The following is an 11,627-nucleotide window of genomic DNA, read 5'->3' as shown; positions in this document are numbered from 1 at the left end:
TCCTGGAAAGTCCACCCCCCCACCTCCCCTTTGGAGTTGTCCTGCCCTTTCAGATGGAGCCATTGTAAGCCATTACATGTATTGACTGATATATTATGTCTCCCTAAAATGTATAAAAGCAAGTTGTACCCCAAACACCTTGGGCACATGTCATCAGGACCTCCTGAGGCTGTGTCATGGGTGCACCCTAAACCTTGGCAAAAAAAAAAAAAACAAAACCTTTCTAAATTGATTGAGACCTGTCTCAGGTATCTGGGGTTCACAGGGCATGTAAAGTCTTCTGGAAGGACTCCATCATGCAGCTAAATTGTCGGTTTTTAGAGCTAAAACTACTGAGCCAGGTCCCAAAATTGAAAAGCACAGCATAGGACAGCATTATTAGCAGATGAAAAATAAACCAGATACCTCTTATAGCATCATGAGGAAGTAAATGCATAAATTTGTTTTATTTTCTATAAATACAAATTTACAGGATAGGTACATCTGTTTTCAAGTATCACACTCAGAAATTATCACCATTTTCTACAAACTTCAGGCTATGCATCATTCCTCTGGTTTAGAACTATAGGAAATCAATTGCTCTATATTCATTCAAGAGGTTGTCTAAAAATAGCAGTCTTTTATAACTACATGAAACTAAGAAATATGAAGATAATTGGTCTAATTCAATGAAAATCAATTATTCTTATGTTAACACTTTTACTATGATGTATCCTTCTGTATAACTTAATTTTCAAATATTTTTATTAATTATTGTTCCATATTTTTTAGAATTTGTTCATCAAACAATATCATTTGGCTTACTTCTGCTAAAGGTTCTATGACAGGAATCTCTTAGTCTCTGATATAAACCAGTACACAATAAATGTCATTGATTCACAGCTGGGATAATAGTTCTAATATCACAATTCTAAAAATGTATATTTGTAATGCCTATATTTTCATAGCATGGGTGCTTTCAATCTTAAACATAGAAAGCTAGGATTATGGGACATTGTCTTTAGAACTCTCATGCCTTAGATTATTTTGTTCTTATTATTATATAAATAATTAAAGAAGTAATTAAGGAGTGATAATTCAGATCTGTTTCAGATTGCTTCATTAAAACATAGTTTCTGAATCAAATTTAAGAGCTATATAAATTAGGAAATAATTTTAAACTCCTATTATGAAAATGATTATTTCTTTGTTATTTATGCAAATTTTACTTATTTAACATGCCATTCTAATGTCTGTATAACTTTTAACTAAAACTACCATATAGAGATATTTTATTTCAGAGTTTATCAAGTTGATCCTAGATAAATATTTTTTGATGTTGTCATACTCAAGCATATCTCAATCTCTTGTGATGGCATAACAGTTAATATTTTTTTTAACTAGAATGAAGTATCAGAGTTTTTGGAATATGTATTTATTTTTAAGAGATCAAAGTAGACTCAAAAATTTCCTGATAATGATGAAACTCTCACTGGTATTTTGAAGTCCTCATGATGTTGTTTTGTGCTTGCTTTAATTTTCTCTTATAAAAATAGATGTTTCTGCATGTTATAAGTATAATGATGGAATATGCCTGAAGCTTCAGTGGCACTAATTAGATTAGTACAAAGACTGTGGGCATCAAAAGAACCTCAAAATATTGGGCTGAACTACATAACATCACCAACTACACAAACGGCAGTTTTATGTGATTCAGTCTAATACATTTGTCTCCCTCAGTGTAATGCACACACACAGAGACTTGCATGAACACACAAGCACCATATTTCTTTTCCCAGTCCCAGGCGTGCATTACTGTTTTAATTCTATTTTCTACTCCTCACTGCTGGATTATAGAAAAGGGGCCACTGTCATGAATAAAAAGGGAAAGCAAACAAAATTATCTTTTAAAAGCCTCAAACACAAATGTACATCACCGAAGAATTTTTAAATTCACAGTAGAGAATAACCAATAAGATGCAAATGATGGTGTTAAGTATCAAAATTTTGAGTTGAATGCCTGATAAGTACCTGTAACACATTACAGAAGGTGTATAGAGTCTCACTATTCATCTGCCCAGTAATTAGCTGGAGAATAATGCCACTCTAATCTCACATCTTGAAGTCTTTGCTCCTCATTAGTGAAATAAGCTACTTTTAACCTTGTTTATTCCAAATTATCTCAGAGTTGAAATTTTGAAGCTTCATATTAAATATTTGTGATAAAGAGCTTTTTAATTACATTATTTTATTGCTTTCCAATAGCATCTGAAGTGCTGTGAAGGTCTATAGACAATATATCACGTACAGTAAGATTGTAATATTATTTCTTTCTTTCTGGTCTTAACTAAGGTTCATAAGGTTCCTAAACTTATTTTTAACAGATCTAGTGTTCGAAAAGGAGTTTGATTGAATGTGCTTTAATTCATAGCAACAGGGTTAAAACAAGAGGAGAAGGCAGAGTGCTAGGTTACGGTTTCTAAGAGCAGGTATCTCTAGTCTTAATAGAATTGTGTATCCAAACTTTCTCCACGAGGCAACTAAACCTGAAATTATGTCTGCAAAACTGGGAGTGGCTGTGCATAGTTAACAAAGAGTTCAGTGCTAACACTGCTTTGGATTGAAGTGCCACAATGCTTTTTATTGTACTAAATACACTTAGAAACAGAAAAATGAAAAGATGTTACATCACCTCTTTGAAAATGTTTTCCGCTGTGTACTCCTCTACCAGCACTATCACCATCCAAAAGAAGTGCTTGTTACCATCCACCTATTATTTAAGTAAAAACATAATATCAGTGAAATAATTTTGAATGATTATGCTTGCTTCAGGGAAGGTTATTCTAGAAAACGAAGTTTCTTCAGTAAGCTTTGTAAAGAAGCTTACACTAGTCACATCTGAATATTTAAAATATTTCTCAATTTAATAACTGTTAGTAAAAATATTTACCTGTAAATTTTCTTATGTAGAAAAGTGTTAATGTTTATTCAAATATGTAATATTTACTATAGATAGTATATTTATGTTAGGACAATTGATGGAATAGTGCATTTTAATTCTAGTGCTGTAATGTATATTTATAATGGTAGTTTATCCATGCTGTCATAAGACATAAAAATGACTCTATCACAAGTCATTTTGTTAATTAGGAATACAGTTCCAGAGTTTTGATTTATTCATTTTCAAAATTCAAATTGGACTCAAAATATTCCTGACAATAATGTTACTTTTACTTATATGTCTTTCAATAATCTTTTTGTAGACAGGAGAAAAAGGAGCAGAGTTACAGCTAACTTTTCTAGGCATTGCAATAACAAAGAATATATGCTATCTGCAGGCCATAAAGTCTCTGTTATTTATAAATTTAACAGTTCTAGCAATTATACATTAATTAATTTAGTGCTCTAAAATAGATTTTCTTATATAATCTCAATTTTCTTAAATCCATTCCAGTATGTTGCAAAATGAATGTCTTCCACTGATTTGCAGCATAGCAGACTAAATGCAGAGTCTTCTTTAGATCACATAAGAGATCCACAGATATTCATCAAATATACACATACATGTTTATTTAGCAGTATCTTAAATTTATATGTTGTTTTCACACGAATCATCTCAATTGCTGGATACCCAATAATTTGGTAAAATAAACACAATGGAATTTCTATAAAAAATTTGAAAAATCTGAAAATCTCTCTTAGGACCCACTTTCAGTATTTTAAGTCATTACATTTGATTAATATGTATCAATATGTATTTTCTTTCCAAGAGAATGTCCCTAAAGGAATATACTATAATCTGTTGTTAACACAGTTCAAAATGTGTGATGTGGTTTGACTTTGTGTTCCCACCCAAATCTCATCTCAAATTTTAATCCCCACATGTCAAGGGAAAGACTGGTGGGAGGTGATTGGATCATGGGGGTGGTTTCACCCATACTGGTCTCATGACAGAGAGTGAGTTCTCATGAGACCTGATGGTTTTATAAGGGGCTCTTCCCACTTTGTCCTTCCCTTCTTCTCTCTCCTGTCGCCATGTGAGAAGGTCCAAGCATGCTTCCCCTTCACCTTCCTCATGATTGTAAGTTTCCTGAGGCCTCTCCAGCCATGCAGAACTGTGGGTCAATTAAACCTCTTTCCTTTATAAATTACCCAGTCTTAGGTATTTCTTTATAGCAGTGTGAAAACGGACTAACACAACGTGGTTCCCAAAAATAAATTGTGAGGCTGGGCGTGGTGGCTTACTCCTGTAATCCCAGCACTTTGGGAGGCCAAGGCGGGTGGACCACCTGAGATCAGGAGTTCAAGACCAGCCTGGCCAACATGGTGAAACCCCGTCTCTACTAAAAATGCAAAAATTAGCTGGGCATGGTGGCACACGCCTGTAATCCCAGCTACTCGGGAGGCTGAGGCAGAAGAATCACTTGAACCTGGGACGCGGAGGTTGCAGTGAGCCAAGATAGTGCCATTGCGCTCCAGCCTGGGCAACAAGAACGAAACTCCATCTCAAAAACCAAAGAAACAAACAAAAATGAATTATGATAAAAAGGAGAAATTACCAATCCCTAAATATATTTGTTTCAGCAAGAGCTCATATGTGTGTATGTGTGTATATACATATATGCACGTATATATACTCTAAATTTATAAATTTTGTCTTTACAAATATATATGTAAATAGCCATGATTACAAAAATATACAAAGGCAAAATTTATACTTTAAGTATTCAGAAAGATACACAAGATTACTTTAACAAAGTACTAAATTGCACTGTCTTAATATCCAAAGAGTAGAAATGTGATGTATGGTAGATTGCTCTGGTAATGTGATAAGCCTTAAAATACTTAAGATGGCTGAATCTAAAAATAATTTGTAAAACTATATGAAATAATAGCTTTTCTCCTGTTTTCATCCTTACATATTTAATGGTGAATCCCAAGGAATCTTGAGCAGGGACAAAAGCCTTAAATATATTATGTGAATCAACATCTGCAACCTGCTGGTAACAAAAAGCTAAAACTTTCACCATGATGACATAAACTCATATGAACACAGCAGGCACAGTTTTATTAAGCAATTCATTCAAATTTCTTAATGCACCTAAAGACAGCCATGATCTATCTAAATAATAGACTAGATAATATTTGTAGGTTATTTTCATCTTATATCTTAAAAGATTTTATGGTTTTTGAAGTGAACTAAGCCAAAAGAAGTCACAGTTATGCTTGGAATATCTGGAATCAAACTATTCTAAATGAAGGGGGTTTTACAAAGACTAAGGTCAAAGTTGGCTTTGTAAGTTATTTAAAAAGATCATAAACTCTGTATCATGATAGAACTCCATCTTATATAATCCCCTATTAAAATATTTTTCCCCAATCATCTAGTCAAATGCTTGAAACCACACTATGAAATGCATATTCTCATTGATTAGAACAATGCTAAAGAAGAATATTGTTTATAAATTTGTAGCTTGAAAGTTCGGTATTAATGCCTAAGCAAGAGTATAGTTATTAGACCAACTAGGCCATAATGAAATGACCACAAAAGCTTAGGAAGCCAGGCAATGATCTGGCATCGCTTTCAGAGGGAATATGATTGCAGAAGGTGTGATTACCCAGGGACACGTGACCACACAGGAGTGTCACAGAAGGAAAGTAAAAAATAAAATTATCTGGGAACTGCAATGTACCAAGTATAGTCTAAGGCTGCCTTACCACACTAATTTTCCAAAAATAAATGATCTTTTTTGAGACTATTCCCATTGGATGTAAATCCAATGATAGGGAAACAGACAAACTTTATTTATCTTTAATTGCTTTGTTCTTTTCCAATAAGGGTTCTATGAAATCTATCCAAAACATCTCTGCTTATTATCATTAATAGTCTTGCAGTGCTAAAATTATTAATGAATCTCCATCATCTTTGAAAATGGTTTCCAATTTCTGGACCGGGGACACCTGAGGGGCAGCAAAATCATAAAAAGCAGTTGACACACTCCACTTGTCCTCATGCACAATCGTCTAACAAATAATTTGTGTAAGATGTTTTTAAACATGATCTTATGGATTTCAGTTCATGCCCTAATAGTTAGTACCATAAAAATTTCCTTCAAAGTGTTGTTGAATTTAGAGTAAATTGTTGTCTCAAAAACAACAACGACAGAGTAAAATGTAAGTACTGTCATGCAGAAGATCTAGTAGCTTTAGATTAAAACATTTTCAGTATTCGAAAAGTATAAAACCACTGCTCTTCAGCTTGAATACAGGCTAGAGTATAATAACAGGAAAGCATTATGTCTAGCAAGGCACTGCAAAAGTTTAGATTTAGATATTTACAAACATTGATTGCTACAAAATTCAGTTGGAGACTGACTCTCACTGTTACAGAGGAAATATTATTAAGATCATGGAGCTAAGATTTGCTGCTGGGCTTAGAAATTGGAAAAATAAACCTTTAAAAATAAACCCATATTAAACCTTGAATTTTAACTGTTGAACTTAACTGTTATCAAGAGAACTATAGAGTAAATGTAGGAGGAAAGAGAGACATCAAAACAATTTAAAACAGAATCAATGTGCATAGTGATTTCAATAAATTGGCTAATCAAGTTTGTAGTTACTAATCACTAGAAATGTTATATGTGGGATATCAGTGGGATATAGGTTATTTAATTAACCAATAAAATATAGGAACTACTTCATTGATCACAGTAACCAAACCAACAAGAAAGACCTGGGATTTTTAAAACCACGTGCTAGTTATAACTAGAACATGACTTTCATTAACAAGGTTTAAAGTTTGTTCTATTCAATGGATAAACTTTTAAGATGTTTAGAGCAAGCTACGGCAATTGATCTGTGAAAGCCTATATGCACCTATACGATGCTTTTTAGTTTTTTTTTCCTTTCAAAGGATTTTAGATGTCTCACATTGCCATCAGTCACCACCTCCTGTTATTTTTTTTTTTTCACCAAAAATCACTCTTTTTTCCTATCCATCCCTTTTCATTCTCACTACCACCACTGTAATTCTGTGCTTCTATATTGTGTCAGTCTGGCAGAGTTTATTTACTTGTCTATTTCTGCCCTACTCCTTTCATAGTCATCTTGCACATAAATGTTTTATTTATTCTGTTTGAGTAAAAGCTTTTTAAAGACAGAAGCCAGCACATAGCACATAAAAGATACTTGGAAGTTTTGACTGCATATGTAGGACGACAGATGTATGGATGGACAGATGGAAAGAATTTGAGATCCTCATCGAAGATATATTTCGACTACCATAAAAGACTGTATTGTAACTATCAGCAGGGTCGCCAAAAGTGTGACATTCAATCAAGAATTTTCAGCAATTGGTTTTGTGGGAAGCAGACAGAGATCGATTTCTGCTTAAGAAAATAGGAGGAAGCATATTTGGACAAAGGAAGAAGAACAGCTATGCAGGTTCCACAAGTCATTGGCCAAATCAAGTAGGAGCCCGGTATTGTCTTTCAGAGTCTCTGCAATCAGGATAAAATGTCTGGGTCTCTAAGCCCCATCAGTCAGGGGACATGGGTTGCCAGGTGGGGTTTAACCAGGAGACACTCTGCAGCTGAGACAAATTCTGTAGGAGCTGACAAAAGAAGATAGTCAGCTAACAGAACTCCACATAGCTGGGCAGCAAGTCCTATTTTGAAGGAGTATTTGGGAGGTGCAGTTTCATGTCCTCCACATTAATCAACCCATTTTCTTTATTGTGGTAAAACAGACACAATAAATATACCCTCTAAACAATTTTTAAGTTGACAAGTACAGTATTTTTAACTATGGGCATGATGTTGTACAGCAGATATCTATCTAGAACTTTTTCATCTTGCATGGCTGAAAGTCTATTACCCATTGATAAAACTGCCCGTTTCCCCTTCCTCTACCCTGACAACCATAATTCAATTTTCTGTTTCTGTAAGTTTGTTTAATTTAGTTATCTTATATATGTGTTTGTGATTAACTTATTTCACTTAGCATAATGTCCTCAAGGTTGATCCAGGTTGTTGTGCCAGGATTTCTTTCTCTCTCTCTCTCTCTTTTTGTTTATTTATTTATTTATTTTTTTTGAGATGGAGTCTCGCTTTGTTGCCTAGGCTGGAATACGGTGGCGTGATCTTGGCTCACTGCAACCTCCACTTCCCAGGTTCAAGCAATTCTCCCTGCCTCAGCCTCCTGAGTAGCTGGGAATACAGGCACCTGTCACCACACCCAGCTAACTTCTGTATTTTTTAGTAGAGATGGGGTTTCACCATGTTGGCCAGGCTGGTCTTGAACCCCTGACCTCAGGTGATCTACCCACCTCGGCTTCCCAAAGTGCTGGGATTTCCTTCTACTTTAATACTGAATAATATTTGATTGTATATGTACCACATTTTGTTTATCTATTCCTCCATCCATGATCATTTGGGTTGCTTCCACATCTTGGCTATTGTGAATATTGCTGCAGTGAAGATGGATGTGCAAATATCTCTTCAAGATTCAATTTTTAATTCTTTTGGATAAATACCCAGAAGTAAGATTCCTGGATCATATAGTAGTAGTGCTCCTATTTTCAAACTTTTGAGGAAACATAATACTGTTTTCCACAGTGGCTGCACAATTTTACAATCCCAACAACAATGTGTAACGATTTCAATTACTCCACATACTCACCAAAACTTGTTATTTTCTGTTTTTTTGATAGTGGCCATCCTAACAGGTATGACACGATATCTCATGGAGACAGTGGTTTGCATTTTCTTGATCACTAATGATGTTGCACACTTTTTCATGTGATTTTTGCCTATTTGTATAACTTCTTTGGAAAAGTGTCTGTTCCAGGCCCTTACCCACTATTTTTATCTAAAACGAGATTTATTGCATTTTATGTAGTTTGAAGTCCATGCAGCAAAGGAAACTAGCACAATTTTTAATGCATTTTAAAATAAAGGGGGGTGGGCAGCAAATTACCAAAGTTCTAGTCTTCTTGGGTCCCTGGGAAAGAAGGGTGTAGGAATGAACTCACCCACTCTCTGTGGGGAATGAATTTGTCTCTTCAATGCAAGGAATGTTTCCACGGCCTCGGGATACAAAAACACAGAGGTCAGGGGAAAGGATCGCTGCTGAAAATGAAGCTATATACATTCACCTAACTCAATCTGAGGGTAGAAAAGGTGGTAAATCTTGGGGGCAGCAGTTGTTCCAAGAGTCAGGAGATACAGGACACTCCTGGGAGATTTGCACCTAAAAAGAAGTGGCAATGAGAACCAAAAAAAAAGGAAAAACAAAGGCAGAAATATTTCTTAAACCACGCTCTTCAAGAAAATGTCGTAAATATGTCATTTAATATTTTCATTTCATAGCATTGGACACACAGCTCGACATATTGAAATATTGATTCCTTGGAGGAAAATAAATGGAAAAAAGAAAACAAAAAGAATTATATTTTTCTGTTGAAGAATCTCAGGCCCCAGGCGTGAGGTCTAAGTGCCCCAGTGTCCTGGCCTGCAGGAGGTGCTGAAGTCAGCCGGGTCCTCTGGGGAGGGAGGCTATGCCCATAACCCATAACCATAAGGCTGTATGGCAAAAATTGTGTTGGGTGTCCTTGGCCTTGCCAGCTCAGACTCTCAGTCATGGGTCACCTGGGGGTTCTGCCTGTAGGAGAGCTGGTTGACTGACTGGTTGAACATGGGCTGGGTGAGGTCCTAGTCCACAGGAATGGTGACTTGCTGGATCTGGTAGAGCTTGTGTCCATCTGTGACCTGGTTGAACTGCCGCTGTCCTTACTGGACCTCTGTCTATGTAATCTGTTGGGCATTGGTGGCAAGCATCTATATCTGTTCCTGCAGGACTTGAGTACCTGATACAGGCTGGACTAAGAGAATATATTCTAGCTGGCCCAACTTCAGCTGCACTGGGATCTGCTGGATCTCTCCTGTTTTAGTAATAATCTGTTGCATAACTTCCATAGTCTGTCCAGTGTCAATCTAGGACTGTTAGGCTTGACCCTGTGGTTGGGCCTGGACAATCTGCACCTGCCGACCTTCTCCAACCTGCACTGTCAGGGGCATGATTTGGCCCTGCTGAGGCTGCATGATGATCTACCCAAGCTGGATGGTGGTCATAGAGCTGGTGGTCTCCTGGCCTTGCTGCTGTCCCTAGACTCGGACCGTGGATGGCTGCTAAGCCAGTGTGAAGTAGTACTAGATGGGCTTAGCAGGAGTTATAGATTGGCACACCTCCTCCTGACGCTTTGGAGGGTTCAGTTCATCTGTCAAAACAATATCAATGAGAAAGTCTAACTGATCTAATTTTGTAATTACCATGGTGACATCATTTCCCTATAGAGTCCAGTGCTTTTTAGCCTCTGTGTGAATCTAGGCTCAAAGAGTCAACTCTGTGATAAAAATCTGGGCTGCCTTGGCAAAGAGCACAGGAGCTTCTCTACTGATCATCTTTACATCATTCAGTTTCATAATCTTCTTAATACCAGCCGTGGAAGTTCCTGCACTAGTAAATCTTTCACTGTTAAATTCTGGATTTCTTCCAGGATGTGAAGCCCAAAAGGACTGTAGGCTTTATTGGGCATTACTGCTGCTAGTGCCACAAAATCCACATTCTGTGGACATTTTGAAAAATGCCTCCGTACAGGAGTCCATGGAAGAGCACGAACTCTCCGTGCACTCCTGCTAAGCAGGGCAATGCAGAGGGCCCAGGCAGGGTAGAGAGGGAAGAAACATGCATTATGGAGAACAGAGGGTGTGAAGTGGGGGCTCAAACAAGATGGCAGCCATGGTATTTGCACATGGCCCTTTCTTTTTCCTTCTCCCTTCCTTGGCACCTGGACTCCCAGTATGGTGCAATGTGCAGAGAACCTTTGACCATTTTTGAGTCATGCTTTTTAATATTATTGAGTTGTAGGCATTCTTTATACATTCTTTATATTAACTTCTTATCTGGTAAGTGGTTTGTAAATACATTATCCCATTTTGTAGGCTGCCTGTTTAGTATGTTAATTATTTCCTGTGCTGGGCAGAAGTTTTTAAGTTTGATGTAGTCCCATTTGTCTATTTTTGATTTTGTTGCATGTGTTTTGGGTGTCATATCCAACAAATCATTGCCCATTCCAATTTCATGAAGCCTTTCCTTAATGTTTTCTTCTAGGAGTTTTACCATTTCAGGTCTAACATTTATGTCATTAATCCTTCCTGAGTTGATTTTTGTACATGGTGTAATACAAAGGTGCCTCTTCATCCTTTTGTGTGTGGATGTTAAGTTTTCCCAGAATCATTTGTTGAAAAGACTATCTTTATGCCATTGTGTAGTTTTGGCACCGTTGTCAAAAATCAACTGGCCAAGTTCATGAAGGTTTATTTCTGAACATTGTATTCTGTTTCAGTAGTCAATGAGTCTGTCTTTATATCAGTACCATACTGTTTTGATTACCATAGATTTTGTAATATGCTTTGAAATTAGGAAGTGTGAGGCCTTCAGCTTTATTCTTTCTCAAGATCAGCTTGACTATTCAGGATCCTTTGAGATTCCATATAAATTTTAGACTTTTTTATTTCTTCAAAAAAATCAATGATATTTTAATAGGAATTGCATTTAATCTGTAAAATACTTCAGGTTATATGGAT

The 11,627-nt window shown here is 36.3% G+C and overlaps 1 pseudogene; it reads right to left on the bottom strand.

Moving 5' to 3' along the window:
- Nucleotides 1–9,614: 9,614 nt before the first annotated feature.
- On the bottom strand, nt 9,615–10,616 carry LOC101139225 (nuclear transcription factor Y subunit gamma-like; annotated as a pseudogene).
- Nucleotides 10,617–11,627: the final 1,011 nt, after the last annotated feature.

Source organism: Gorilla gorilla, chromosome X (assembly GCF_029281585.2).
Source record: "Gorilla gorilla gorilla isolate KB3781 chromosome X, NHGRI_mGorGor1-v2.1_pri, whole genome shotgun sequence".
NCBI classification, from domain to species: Eukaryota; Metazoa; Chordata; class Mammalia; order Primates; family Hominidae; genus Gorilla; species Gorilla gorilla.
This window is presented reverse-complemented; position numbering and strand designations above follow the sequence as displayed.